The following is a 15,030-nucleotide window of genomic DNA, read 5'->3' as shown; positions in this document are numbered from 1 at the left end:
GCACCTCGAGACCGGTGGGAAGGCAGGCGTCAAGACAGGCGGAAAGACAGACCTCGAGACCGGTGGGAAGGCAGGCGGACGGACGTCAGGACATTCGGAAGGACGGACCTCGAGACCGGTGGGAAGGCAGGCGGACGGACGTCAGGACAGTCGGAAGGACGGACCTCGAGACCGGTGGGAAGGCAGGCGTCGAGACAGGCAGAAGGACGGACCTCGAGACCGGTGGGAAGGCAGGTGGACGGACGGACGTCAAGACAGGCGGAAGGACGGACCTCGACACCGGTGGGAAGGCAAGTGGGAAGTCAGGCGTCAAGACAGGCGGAAGGACAGACCTCGAGACCGGTAGGAAGGCAGGCGGACGGACGGGCGTTGAGACAGGCTGGCGTTGAAGTCGATGGGGACCTCGGACAGCTCGTCGCCAAGTCTTTCCGGAAACCCCATTTGCAGCACAGCAATTGCCACGACGGGCGGGGCTGTGGTTAGAGTGGGCAGGAAAGGTGACAACAAGGCCGGAAAAGGAGCCCCGAGAGGCGGGGCCGTTGCCGACAGCCGACGTGACAGGAGCTCGGTCAGCTGATCTAATTGCTCCTGCTGGCGCCGCATGCTTTGTAGATTTTTCTGGAACAGCAGTTAAAGGGTGGCAATGCCACTGGACAAATGCCGGACAGCGCCCTCTGTCCGGTCCAACTGCTGGAGAGCGTAGGGAGTCTCCAGCTCCCCCCAAATTGTGTTGGGATCGTTCGCTGAGTTCTAATTTGATGGCCAGATCGTTCTCTCATGAAGCGGGTCGGGAAGCAGGAAGTTGGAACTCATTTGCGTGGACAATCTGTCACTAACTTGCAGGAATCTCTCAGAATGTTACACCGAAGTGCAACAAAGTCCAACAAGCACAACAAGAATAAACAGATATCAAACAGGCATGAACAGGTTTTCAACAAGGGTAAACAATGATCTGGCAAAGGGCAGTTCCAAAAGGTACGTTTAAGTACCCATATGAGTAATCAAGAAATGCAGGTCAGCCAGTGTCAAGAGGCGGGGCCAGCTGGGCACCATGACAACCGTGCAGGACATGACAATTATGTAAAGTAAATATCTAGCATATCGTGTTGCTAATTATGTCGTCGTTTTACAAAAAAAAAATAAAATAAAATAAAAAGTTAAAAGATGGTAAAGTTTTTTGTCAGGACCCGAACCGAGACAGGACCCACTTGCGAACGTTTCTCTACAGTTTTATTGTGAAGAAGGGAAAGGATTGCACACACTATCCGGTAAAACCCTGGTCGTGGTAAGCAGGTCGCTCTGAACGCGGAAGTGGCACCTCCTTGGCAAGCGATGGCGGTGTCGGGAGCGGAAAAAACAGGTCAGTAGCCGTGACAGGAGAGCAAAATACGTGGTCGCGATCAGGAACGAGTCGAAAGCCAGGAGAGGAGAATAGACGTGGTCGGATCAAAAAAACGGGTCGAAGCCCGGAAACAGACGGGAGCCAAAACAGGAGTTAGTTAGGGTCGAAAAGCTTGCCTAGAGTAAACCGAGATTCGCAGACGGACTGACAACAGGTGACAGAAAGGAGTGGGTTTAAATAGTGACAGGGAGCCAATCAGAGTCCGAGGCAGTTGGCGCTAAAGGAGCGGGCACAGGTGCCTCGCATCAGTTATCATGACACATTTGTTGGTTCTACTGGCCGTTTAGTTCTGCTCATGTTTAGTTTTTGGCAGAAATAACATTCCAAAAATAAGTAACTATATTGGTGATTTTAATGATTATGTTCTTGTTTTTCAAAAATAACAGAAAAATAATAACAGAAAAATGTTAGAACCTATAACAACATGTTTTGGTTGACTGCCATATAATTTGTGCTCATTTTAAGTATTATTTTCTATTTCCCCCCCCCAAAAAAAAATGATGCAAATATAGGAAAAATGGAAAAACAAGTTGAATATTAAGCAAAACCACAAATTATAGCAACACCGTTAACCAATAATGTGGATATCTGGATCGATCCGCCGACCCCTACAACCGCTAATTATTTTCAAAATGTAACAATATATGATAGTATATGTTTATTTTTAATTATTATTCAAAACGATATGATTTTTTTTATTTGAAACCTGTGCTAAGAATTCCCGTAGGATCATTGGTCGCGACTTTTTTCCCAAGCTTTCGACCCTGCGGCTTATGCAATGATGCAGCTAATTTATGTATTGTTTTTCATCGGCCGCCAGGGGTACTTGAGCAGTAAAGGTAAGCTTGAGACCGGTGGAATATTTGTGTTGAGGAAGACGAGAGTTTAATGTAACTTCGTGTTATGTGCAACAATTAAACTAACATAAACAACCATTATGGAAAATGTGTCAATCGAAAAGGAGGGGCTAACTACCATTTTGGCAATAATTTGTTTATTTGTTAACGTAAATAATGTGGCAAAACAAACGCATTACAAGAAGCAACATCCAACAGAGATAAATCGTTACAGGCGGATTTGTATTCATCTGTCGGCATCATCGTGTGTTTTGGAGTAAATATTTTAGAAGGTTGGATTCTATGGATTGTCCTTGAGCCATTTTCGCGGACATTCAAAGAAGTTAAAGTCGGCCAGGGGACGTAATGGTGAGTTACGCCAGCTTTATAGGTTTTGGGTTTCTTGTTTCAGTCTGATCATGATGTTTCTCTGATGAATGCGGCTTTTGTATGTACAAAATATTTTTCTCTTTGAAAATGTACTGGGTGCGGCTTATAGTCAGGTGCTCTCTATAGTCCAAATTGTACGGCAAGCTTGAAAGGTTATCAACAGACAGTGAACCCCTAGTTTTCTGCTCTAAAAAAATGTTCTGTACCTCAAAAAAGCTGGTGAAACACTTCCATACACGTAAAACAGTGATGAGCTAAAGAGGAGAGTAGAACAAGACAAGAAGATACAAGAGGAGAAGCTTCTTTGTGAAGCAACAGCTGTACCGCAGGCTCCCTCAGTCACCGAACTATTATCCTGACACGTTTAAAGATGTCATTACTCAAATCCTCTTTTTCTTACTTGTTATTTCCATAAATTACCGCCGGAGAAAAGGCGACGATTTAATCTGGAATTAGACGAGTTGGCATGGAATAGCTGTGCCCTGTAGAGCTTTTTTTGTGAATAGGCTTACGACAGATAAGGAGCGGTACAATGAGATGGGGAGCAGGTCGAGGGGAGAGTTAAAAACTGTTATTTTTCCTCAGTCGCTCGTTCTACATCCTCCGTCAGCCTCCGCGCTTGAACTCCTGTTTTTATTTGACTTTGGTGGAAGCTGCCTGGCAGTAATTTACCGCTGTCGGACGCATTAACTCCAAACGTGGAGCGCTTACTCAGGTCAACATTGCTCCGGAACCAGGCAACGAGAATATAAACTATGTTATTGATTAGTAACATGTTGGGGAGAGGCAGTAAATGTTGTAAACCCCGAGTTGACTCTGTTCAACAGGGCTACACGTCCAAGTCCTCCACAAGGGTCCACGGGAATGGTTTTGGATGCAAAATGATCACTCCTTAACCCCTTAACGTTTGATAAACAAACATGTGTCTGTACAATGTCACTAGTCACTGAAAAGATTCATGCCACTTACCATTGGAAAGCGTAAACTCTGGAATTCAAGATATGATGACCATTTTAAGATATCACAGAAACATCACAATCAGTCTGAAACAAGATACCCGAAAATTATTAAGCCGGCGTTACTTACCAATGACGCCCCCTGTCCGTCTTGATATCCGTTGAATGTACGCAAAAATGGCTTCAATCGATATAATCTATTGCATCAATCCATCCGTTGTCCTCACCGGTTTTCCTCAGTAGGGTCGCAGGGGTGCTGGAGCCCATCCCAGCTATCATCGAGCAGTGGGCAGGGGACACCCTGAACTGGTTGCCAGCCAGTCGCAGGGCACACAGAACAAGACAACTCACCCGCTCATTCACACTTACAGATAATTCGGAATGGCCAATTAACCTGACATGCATGTGTTTGGGCTGTAGAAGGAAACCGGAGTGCCCGGAGTAAACCCATGCAAGCATGGTGAGAACATGCGAACTCAACGCAGAAAAGTTCGATCTCATGACCTCAGAACCGTGATCCAGGCGCGCTAACCACTCAGCTGCCCAACTCCTGTACACTGAAATGAAAATTTTAATCATCGATATGAACTGATAGTGGAAAGACTATTTATCGCAGTGATGTCAATCATTCGGCCAACTTGCAGGATTCGATCCGGCCCACCATAGATTTCTGAGTCAAAAAAAGTCGTCAGTAGTCTAGGTCATTTCGATTAACGGTTATGTTGTATATTTTTCTTTTCTTCTTTTTTTTAATTTATCTTTTTTAATCAAAATACATGCATACCAAATGCTCTCTGGCTGCTGAAGGGCAGTATTGAGTTTTTATAGCATTGTGAGTTTGTTCAGGTGTAAAACTGCATTCACTTAACTATTTAAATAAACCAATTGTTCAATGCCAAACATGAAACATTTACCCCCCATTGTTTGTGAATAAATATTTTGTGATTAAAAAAAAATCCCTTGTCATCTGTGATTATGATACTCTATGTTGAGTAGGTTATTGGTTATGTAGGTTGAATGCTAAAGCACAATACTGAATATCAAAGCTAAAAAGTTGGAGTTGACATTCTTTTACTAGTTGCAGATTGCCAATGTCCTTAGAAAAGAAAGTCTGGATCCGGCCCAGAGCCAAACAGAGTTTGACATACCATATCTAGCCAATCAGAATCCAAAACACAATGCACAATGCAAACCAGTGCTGTAGTGGAATGTTGAAAAGAAAAACACTTTGTAGCAGTGGTTCACTGTAAATATGTGTAGAATTACATAAATTATTGAACAATGTCCTGCTCCTTTTATATAATATTTTCAACCCAGAATAGGGTTGGGGTGGCTCTTTTCATGGGTGAGGGTCTGTTGGACTTGTTTTCATTTCCTACCAAAAGAAAAATGATCCAATTAATTGATTTTTAAAACTGGGTTCGGCCCATTTTCTGTTAGAAACATGTATAAGAATACATATTGAATAATCACACACCATAAAAAAGAGATGCCTGGGCTAATAACAGTGCAGACATTAACCACAAACACACGCACACACACACACACACACACACACACAAAGCTTGCCTAGACAGGAGAAGGACGAAGTTTAGGTCCACAGATCATCAAAGGGTCAAATGTGTGAGAAAATAAGACTTTGTGACCTTGTGTAGATACCGCAGGTGCAGAAACACAGAAGAGCAGTTGTGACAATCTCATCTCATTAGCTGCACCGCTTATCCTCAGTAGGGTCGCGGCGGTGCTGGAGCCCATCCCAGCAATCATCGGGCAGTGGGCAGGGGACACCCTGAACTGGTTGCCAGCCAATCGCAGGGCACACAGGGACAGACAACTCGCTCGCCCATTCACACCTAGGCACAATTTGGACCAGCCAATCCAACTGAAATGCATGTCTTTGGAATGTGGGAGGAAACCAGGAAACCCACGCAAGCACGGGGAGAACATACAAACTCCGCACAGTAAGTCCGGTAGCTGGATTTGAACCCACACAGGAGGTTCCCAAGACCTTAGAACTGTGCCTCACACGCGCTAACCACTGTTCCGCCGTGTTGCCCAGTTGCGACAATGTTCTTGCACATTTGACCCTCTGTCATACAAGAATGTTTATTTTCTCACACTTTATTTGCAACACATTGGATGCGGGGCCATATAACTATAGCTTTGCTGGCTTTTATCATCAAGTTGGCCAAAAGGGGGCAGCACGACGGCGCAGTGTTTAGCGCATGTGCGGCACAGTTCTGAGGTCATGAGATCAAATCTCCTGCGTGGAGTTTGCATGTTTTCCCCGTGCTTGCGTGGGTTTCCTCCGGGCACTCCGGTTTCCTCCCACATTCCAAAAACATGCATGTCAGGTTAATTGGCCGGTCCAAATTGTTCCTAGGTGTGAATGAGCGAGCGAATAGTCTGTCCCTGTGTGTCCTGCGACTGGCTGGCAACCAGTTCAGGGTGTCCCCTGCCCACTGCCCGAGGATGGCTGGAATGGGCTCCAGCACCCCCACAATCTTACTGAGGATAAGCGGTGCAGGAAAAGGATGGATGGACAGCCAAATGGTACACTACGCAGAGGGGCCTAAAATTGATTTCGGAAGAGAGAGACGTTTCTGATAATGATTCAGGATTCAGAAGAGGAGGCTTCTGAATTTGAGGATCACATTTTTTAAAATTCGGATTCTGACATCATCTCTATAGAAAATGATGAGATTGAGTTTCAGCCTGTTCCAAAAAGGACACGAGCCGCAGAACCATTCAGTATGCAGCCATCCCAGGACCAAGCTGTCAACAGTCAGCCATAGGCCCAGAACAAGACAGTCAGCATGGAACAAGTAAGCAAATATGGATGTGCACAAATTCTGAAATGAAATGGTCTTCTCGCCTAAGAAAAGATCCACCCTGCAAAGGTGCCAATGTAATAAGGGTAGAACCAGGCACCACATTGGTGGCAATTACTCACACACCGGACATCAAATCTTTTGAGATTTTTATCCCAGATTGGATCCAGGAAATTTTTCTTGATTGCAATAATAGAAGGAAGATATGTTTTTGGGAAGAAGTGGAAGGAAATGAACCCAACCCAATATCAAGCTTACTTTGGAGTTTTCATCCTTGCTGTTGTTTTCAAGTCCAAAGGGGAATCTGCAGCATCCCTATGGGATGCAGAAACTGGCAGAAAAACGTTCCGTGCAAAAATGCATCTGGATAACTTTCGCAACATGTCCGGGATTATCTGCCTTGACAACGAAGATGACAGATCAGCTTATCGGCAGAGAGACAAACTAGCTGCCACCAGGACAGTGTGGGACAAGCTTGGAACGTACAAGTTTACACAGGGCAACCTGACAGAGAAGCCCCTGAGAAAACCCAGGCCTGAGAGTTGTCTTGACATGTCTCAGGGAATCAGTAGACACAACATGTGTCGATTTTTTTTTACCTTGCACAGACTAGGACAGGAGTTCCTGAAAGGAAGCTGACCATGTTGGGAACAATCAGGAAAAACAGGTCAGAGCTCCCACCTCAACTGCTAATGGATAACTACAGGACTGTCAAGTCCTCAAAGTTTGCATATCAGGTGACACATCTCTGGTATCATATGTGCTAGAGAAAGGCAAGGATGTGGTACCCATGAGTACACTTGCCTGTGGATGGAAACATATGTGACCAGTACCATCTTAAACCAGAGATCTTCATGGATTACAATACCACAAAAATGAGGGGTAGACAACATGGACAAGCTGGTGAGAGCAATACACATGCATCAAGTGACACACCGGGGCTTTAAATTTAAATGTCATCATGGTATTTATACATTCATCTGCTCAATAAAATGAAATCAAAGTCAAATCAAAAGTTTCAAAGCGACTTCAAGTTTTCCTTTCATAGAAATGAATAATTGAGATGACCCCAAGGTTATTTCCAATATCATATCCCTTATCCGTCCTTTTTCATCCAGTAGCCCCCAACACGCTCTTAAATGAAAGGCCGAAATGCTGGTTGCACGTCGAAGCCCGTAAAGCTCTCTCGGAGAGCATCTCTAATGACCTGAGAGATCCGGATGCCCAGCGCTGGCTCCAGTTAATGGAGGAAACGCAATTAAGGCTGACACTGGCACCCGAATGGCTGCCGTGCAGTCCCGGTGCGGCAAGCGTGATTGTATTTGCGTTTGAGGCAACGTTTCTGAAGTAACAGATGACATGTGATATGATTACCGTAACTCAGGAAACACCCACTTACCAGGTTACGAATATGAATGAAGGATTTTTTCATCATCTAAGTGGATAATGGGTGGGTGTGGGGTTTGTGTTCATGCGACATGAATATCTTCACTCCAAAAATGAGTCATTAGAATTTGAATAGTCTTTATCCGTGTTTGGTGCATTACTGAACATTAGAAATTAGTTACAGTTACTGATTACTTCCTTCAAAAGTAATTTCCCCCTTGATTACTGATACCAAAAAGTGTTACTCCCAAAGTAGCACTAGTTACAAATTAACGTATATACTCACATAGAGGCCAACCCCCTAAAACTGCTTTAAAACAGCTACATATTCAAACAATTAGAAGAAAGCGTGTACACCAAACAGTGAAAGTAGTGATCCCTTCATATATCTTGACTTATGCAATCTAGAGAACTTAAGTATTTTATTTTATATATATTTTGGCAAATGTGTATTTAAGGGAGAATACCTACATGAGGACAAATTCAGTGTTGTCCTGTGCTTGAGACAGCGCCACCTTAACTGTATTCAGTTGTACTTTGCATGTATATACAATCACAGGCACCCTTCAGCATATGTTTCTGATGGATCAAGAATTGAATATGATTACGGGAATTGATGCAGTGTTGATAAAGTGTCAAAGCATATGATCTGCATCATCTGCATTTAATGTAAAGCTCAATCACGTAGAAAAACAATAACGACAGATGGGTTTCTATGTTTTTTTCTAATCGCGAGGAACAGTAATATTTACAAAGAAAAGTAATTGCGTTCCTGAAACACGTTATTTCCAACACTGATCTTTATTATCATTGATAACGTTGTGCACATTGTTCAAAACAACATTAAACATAGTACAAGCATTATACCCGCCTAAAAGAGAAAAACAAGATAAAAAGGATGTCAGGATAAATTATTTACAAGGTATTACTTCAACTCTGTAAGGGCATCAGAACAATGTGCAAAAAAAAAGATACATTTATTGGCGAATGGCAAATACTACTCCATTGCCACAAAATGTTGCTCATTTCAATGATATTTTTTTTTTAATTTAAGATGTTTTATCTTGTTTTTAAAAAAAAAAAAAACACTAAATTACTGCTTTAAAATGCAAATTGGTTTTATTTGGCATTGGGTAGATCATGTTACTTATTGTGTTTTTTACTAACGTGTAGCAAATATTTCTTAAAAGGAGCAAAATGATTTCCATTTGATGTCCCGACCAGAACAAGCAGTGGACCCAAATGTTAAACGTTTCGCACAATGCTTTATTAGGGATCGGGAAAGTCGGAGCGAGAGGAAAAAGACAGCGATCTGGTGCTCGCTGGGCAGAAGGAGCAGGAATCACTTGCGGCCGCCGACAGGTGGCAAGTCGGGTAGCCGGGACAGGAGAACTAAGCATGGTCAGAGATCGGAACAAGTCAAGTAGCGGGACAGGAGAACGAAGCGTGATCGTGGATCGGAACAAGTCGGGTAGCCGGGACGGGAGAACGGATGGTGGTCGGAGATCGAAAGAAGTTGGGTAGCCGTGACAGAAAAATGAAGGGTGGTCAAGAATTAATACAGGAAACAGGGGACGGAATCAGGCAGGATACTGGAACAGGTCTCAATCAAAACGGGAGCCATAGTCAAAATTGCTTGCCTTGCATGCGCTGAGGTTCGCTGACGGACTGACAAGGAGTGAACGAGAATGACGTGCATAAATAGGAGGATGACTAATTAGGGAACGAGTGGCAGCTGGGGCTAAAAGAGTTAGCGCAGGTGAGTGCAATTAGTGGGCAAGTGACAGAATCGTGACATCTGATAGGTAAGTATGCTTATTTTAGGAATGTTTTTTTCTTACTTCATCAAAAAAAGATTAAATGTCTTAACATGAAAAATGAGCACAATTCAGTGTGAATGGATTTCAGACTATATTTTGTAGCTATAATACATTCAAACTTGTTTTTTCTTGATATTTGAGAAAATACTTTCTTGTTTCCTTTTGTTAATTAGTGAATGATGTTTTTTGTGCTGTGCCTAGATAAAAAGCCACAAACAAACAAACAAAATTAAGAAACTCTATCATTAAAGCAAGCAGTATTTTCTTATCCAAGAGATAGCATATTCCTTTTTCTTATCTTCGTACAAAAGGATTCTGAAAATGAACAAAATAATCTACCATCTGCTACATTGGTCAATTTTGTTTATTTTTAGGTGCCTTTTTTGGGTTCTTTTTCCGGCCATAAACTTACTTAATTATACTTCAAATAGCATATAATATTTTAATTTTTCAGTGTACACAATGTTTCTTTACACTGCAAAAAAAAGAATTGCCCCATTAAAAAAAACACAGGCTAAACCATTTTTATCGTTTGAAGAAGAGTTTTCTGTCAAAATTAGGAAAAAAAGTGTAGTTTCTATTCTTATATCACAAGAAATACAAGATAATTCTCATTCAATTACCAGAAAACAAAATGTTCATTTCAATTGTATTTTTTCTAGTTTAAAGACTTTAGCTTGAAGTATTGCAAAATAAATAAAATAAAATAAAATCATGCAAGCAAAGTAGTCTGATCAAGCACTGTATTTTCCAGACTATAAGTCGCTCCGGAATATAAGTCGCACCAGCCAAAAAATGCACATTCAAGGAGGAAAAAAAGAGTCACACCTGGAGTATTAGTTACATTTTTAGGGGAAATGCATTTAATAAAACCCGACACTAAAAAAATACATGTCCTTGAGAAATTTTAAATAAAAATAAAATAGAGAACCCAACATAGTACCATTACACATCTGTGCATATCTTAAACACGTATGAATACGTCAGTAATGACCTAACATATTAATAGTTATTCAGATAAAGAATAAAGTAATGCTGACCAAATTATCAGCTTTACTCCAAATCACCAAAACCAATGATATATGTATGCTCTGTGTTACCTCTACTGGTAAACAACTCCTCCAACTCAAGAGGTCGGCAATAAGCCGCTTCCTCTCTCCACTTTGAAATATGTCCCACGCACAACAGGGCAGAATGCATCAAGGAATAAACAGTAACGGTAATAAAAATGTAAAACTTCATGATATGATAATATATTAATAATTTCACTTAGAAATTTAACCAGAGTATAAGTCGCACCCCCGACCAAAATATGAAAAAAACTGATTTATAGTTTAGAAATACAGTAAAAGGTTTTCTTGGTTTTTGGCTCTTTTTTTCCAATTGCGGTAGAAAAAGAAATCTAAAAATAAGAATAATATTCTTGTATGAGCTACACATCAGATAAGTGTGCTTATTCTATGTACGTTTTTATTTTTTATTAAGAAACCAAATGCTCAAAAAAGGAGAGCATATACCGGTACATCAAATGAGCAAAATGTTAGGCTGATAGAGTAAGAATTTGCTTTTCAGCTGAGCCTGTAACTACCCAGTGGTTTTATAACAATTATTATCTTGAACATGAGCCGTTACACGTTTTGCAAAAGTAACAAGAGCTTAATCTGATTACGTTTGGGCTAATCTTTCGGATTAGATCCCTGATCCCCATTTTTAAATCATACTCAAAACATACACTTAAAATGAGCTCAATTCTCTCATCCAACAGATTATTGTTTTGCTCATTTAATGTATATTTTCTTATCCTGGTCTTGGATATTTTTTAAAAAATAGCAAAATAATTTACCAACTGCAAAACAAGACATTTTGGTTTACTTGTTTGTTTTTCTCCAGTTTTTATACTAAAAGGCGGTAAGATTTGATGTTTGTAGTGCAAGATATTGATCTTGTTTTTTGAAAAAAAAAAGAGAATACTCATTCTTAAAATAAACATAATTATGTTTACAAGTTGGTGGTAGAATAGTTTGCTCATCTTAAATGAAATGAAATTAAATGATGAAATGATCTGCATTTATATAGCGTTTTACAAGTCAATGAAGACTTCCCAAAGGTCTTTACAATGTGCTTCACACTTACCCATTCACACATACTCACACACCAATAGCGGCCGTGCAGCCATGCAAGGCGCCAACCTGCTTATTGGGGGCGTTAGGGATTCAGTGTCTTGCCCAAGAACACTTCAACGTATAACACGGAGGAGCCGGGAATCAAACCTGCGATCTGTTGATCCCCAGATGAGCTCCATTTTAAGAGATCTTTTCTGACAAAAAAAGGGAAAAAAATACAAAAAATGTACCATCTGAATGATTTTACTTATTTTAAATACAAAAAGTATTCTCTTATATTCCTAGAAAACACAAATATCTTATCTGATTGCCAGACAACATGTTTGTTTTGATTGTATTTTCTAGTTAGAAAATATTTTAACTCGTTTTAATTGCGAAATGAAAAAAAGTGTCATGTTTGGTGCCAGCAGTCCTTCTTTAACAGATGGCAACACTGCCAAATTTCCCAACCCCCATGACTTTCCTGCTTCGCCAGGTGTTCTTGATCAAGACAATCAGCCACTTGCTCGATAAGTACTCAAGCCTCCCATACCTCTTTGCTGAATTGTCCTTGTATCCAGAAGTTAGTCTCATGTCAAGATGTTCTCGTCCAGCTCCTTTTCTAGCTGAAATTCCTTCCACCCTCTTCAGGTTCCCAAGTACATCCACTCTAGTCATTTTTAAAGGTTTTCCCAATTTTTTTCCTCAAAATGTTCTAATCTATCTCCTACTTGACCTCCAACTCCTTTCACTCTCTTCATCTCCCCAAGTGTTTTCACTCTAGCCAGTCTTAAGTGTATTTCTGTGTTCGGGGCGGCAGTAGCTCAAGAGGTAGAGCGCTCGTCTTGGGATCAAGGGATCCCAGTTCGAATCCCGGCTTGTCCGTGTTACATGTCGAAGTGTCCTTGGGTAAGACACTGAACCCCTAATACCCCCAATAAGCAGGTTAGCGTCTTACATGGCTGCAATACAAAGCCGCTATTGGGAAATGTGGAGCACATTGTGAAGCGCTTTGGGAAGTCATTGACTTGAAAAGCGCTATATAAAAGCAGATCATTCATTCATTTCATTTCATTTTTCCCTTCAAGATTTTCTTCTATCCACGATCCTTCCTCTGGTTCCAGTTTGTATCCCTAGTAAGGTTTACTTGGTTTCTGTTTAATAATTGCCCTCCTATTGGGGTTTTGGTTATCCCTTGCATTCCATCTCCTTGTTGTCCTGCATTTGGGTCTGTCAGACACCCCCTGACATAACTTATACTTAAAACAAACAGAATATTCTAATCGAGAACATGGTAGATTGTATTTTTCAAATTGTAGTAAAAAATATTCCTGAAAATGAAAATCATCTTCTAGTTAGCTGTCTTATTCTTAGTTCGATTTTTAATTTTTTGTTTTAAGAAACAATATACTTAAATTGACCAACCTTTTCTGCTAATGGGGTATAAACTTATTTTTAAGCTGCGCCCGTAACTACTTGGCGCATTAATATTAATTTTGGTCAAAGGAAAATAACCTCACCATAAGCCGTGACATGTTTTTCAAAAGTAACAAGAGTATAATCTGATTAAATTGACGAGTTTGGGCTAATCTTCCAGATTAGATCCCCGATCCCTGTTTTACAGTCACACTCAGTCCGTCTGAATTGAATTTGCATGCGCATAAGCACGCGGGACGACTCGTCTGTTTTTGCGAGGGTATCTGTAGAAAGGAAAGGTGGGGGAGGAGGATTCTGTTGCCAGGCAACGGGGGCAGCATATCGTCGGAGGACTCGGTAGCTGAGTGGTTATTATTGCTGCAGGCACTGGTCTCTTAATGCCCCCCTTCCTCTTCTACCACCTCTCAATACCCCTCCCCCACGTGGCTCGGTGCATCTCTACAGTTACGGTTGCTAGGCAACTGCCTCCCTGCTCTGCCGGCATGCCCGGTAATTGGCCGGTGGCACGGCAGAGTGCCGTTGCCAGATCCAGCCAGCTGCACCGACTGCTGCCTCCTCATGTTGCATGCGCCCGGCATCGAACGTGCGCTCCGCCTCTTTCGGACTCATCGCTAGGCAACAGTCTGGCATCCTTCTCTCCCGAGGCTTCATCGACCCGAGCCGGTTGATCCGGAGCTGCTGTTGTAAATGTTCTTGCTTCGTACACTACGTCTTGAAAGTTAGAGATGTGAAATGCGGGGCCGTGTCAGTGAGATGTAGCGGGTGTTGGTGAAATTTAGGCCTTTAAAACAACGTTTTAATCTTCTTTCAACCAGAAAACCTACCCTTTTTACCGATGCACCTGAAAACCATTAATTGGCAAGATTTTTTTTTTTCATTTTTCTTTCTCTCATCTCAAAGTAAGCATTTAAAGTGACGTTTTAAATACCTGCGGACATGCGTTTTGTTAGTTTTTATACATTTAGGGATGACCAAATTCTTAACCACTATGCCGTCAAACAATTTCCAGAACAGTGTAACCTCTACATATTTGAGAGTCTTTGTGATTAAGGGCTTTACAAACAAATATGACTTGACTTGACTTTACTAGTAGCTTTGTAACCTTAAAACATGGTAAGAAGAGACAAATTTTGAATGTAAATGCGCTATGATGCCTGCTTTTGACAATCCGTCTGAAAAGTGCAAAGCAGACATAGCCTGATTTTTCAACACCTTTTCCCGGGTGATTCCTTTGGGGCCGGTCACACAGCCGTTTGCGGCTGAATCACGGCTATAATTTTGCGGGTTTTTTTTGCCCGTGGTTGCCCATGATGGAAAATGCGCAAAATTGGCCAACCCGCTGTTCATCGGTGGTATGCCCGCAAAACAGACGCCGGCGACTGTTCCGCTTCCTCATTGCGTCATTTCCGCGTCATTTTCTCGTGTGGACCACGGGTATAAAAGCTCCCAAGCCGGTGTTGTGCCCAAATCCGACTCCTAAGCAACACCCCCCGCCCACACCCCCCACCCCCCCTCGCGTGAACGCGCATTCTGCTGCGATCGCTTTTGTTGGAAGCGTGCATTGACGTTGGTGACTTTTTCATCCGCGTTAACAAACGCATTTTGTAGAATACGATCGCACTTTATTGTTTAAATAAACGCGTAATATAGACTAGGATCTCCCAATTGTTATAATTAGCTCGCTTTATTGTTTTAATAAGCGTTTTATATAGAATACGATCGCTGTTGTTGGAAGCGCAGCAGAATGCGCGTTCACGCGAGGGGGGGAGGATTTTATATACGGTGTGCATTACCGTTCGATTACGTTCACAACAAAAACAAAGACGTAATGGTTTAAGTTGTATTACATTCCCAACAAATGCAAGACAAA

The 15,030-nt window shown here is 41.8% G+C and overlaps 1 protein-coding gene and 1 pseudogene across 1 annotated transcript in view; both read left to right on the top strand.

The window, feature by feature from the left end:
- Positions 1–15,030, top strand: part of LOC148370169 (Krueppel-like factor 7) — an 80,124-nt gene that overhangs the window by 52,009 nt on the left and 13,085 nt on the right. The window lies entirely within an intron of this gene.
- Positions 6,194–9,179, top strand: LOC148370170 (uncharacterized; annotated as a pseudogene).

This window comes from Urocampus carinirostris, chromosome 3, assembly GCF_059441175.1.
Source record: "Urocampus carinirostris isolate Australia breed hairy pipefish chromosome 3, RoL_Ucar_1.0, whole genome shotgun sequence".
Classification (NCBI taxonomy): domain Eukaryota; kingdom Metazoa; phylum Chordata; class Actinopteri; order Syngnathiformes; family Syngnathidae; genus Urocampus; species Urocampus carinirostris.
This window is presented reverse-complemented; position numbering and strand designations above follow the sequence as displayed.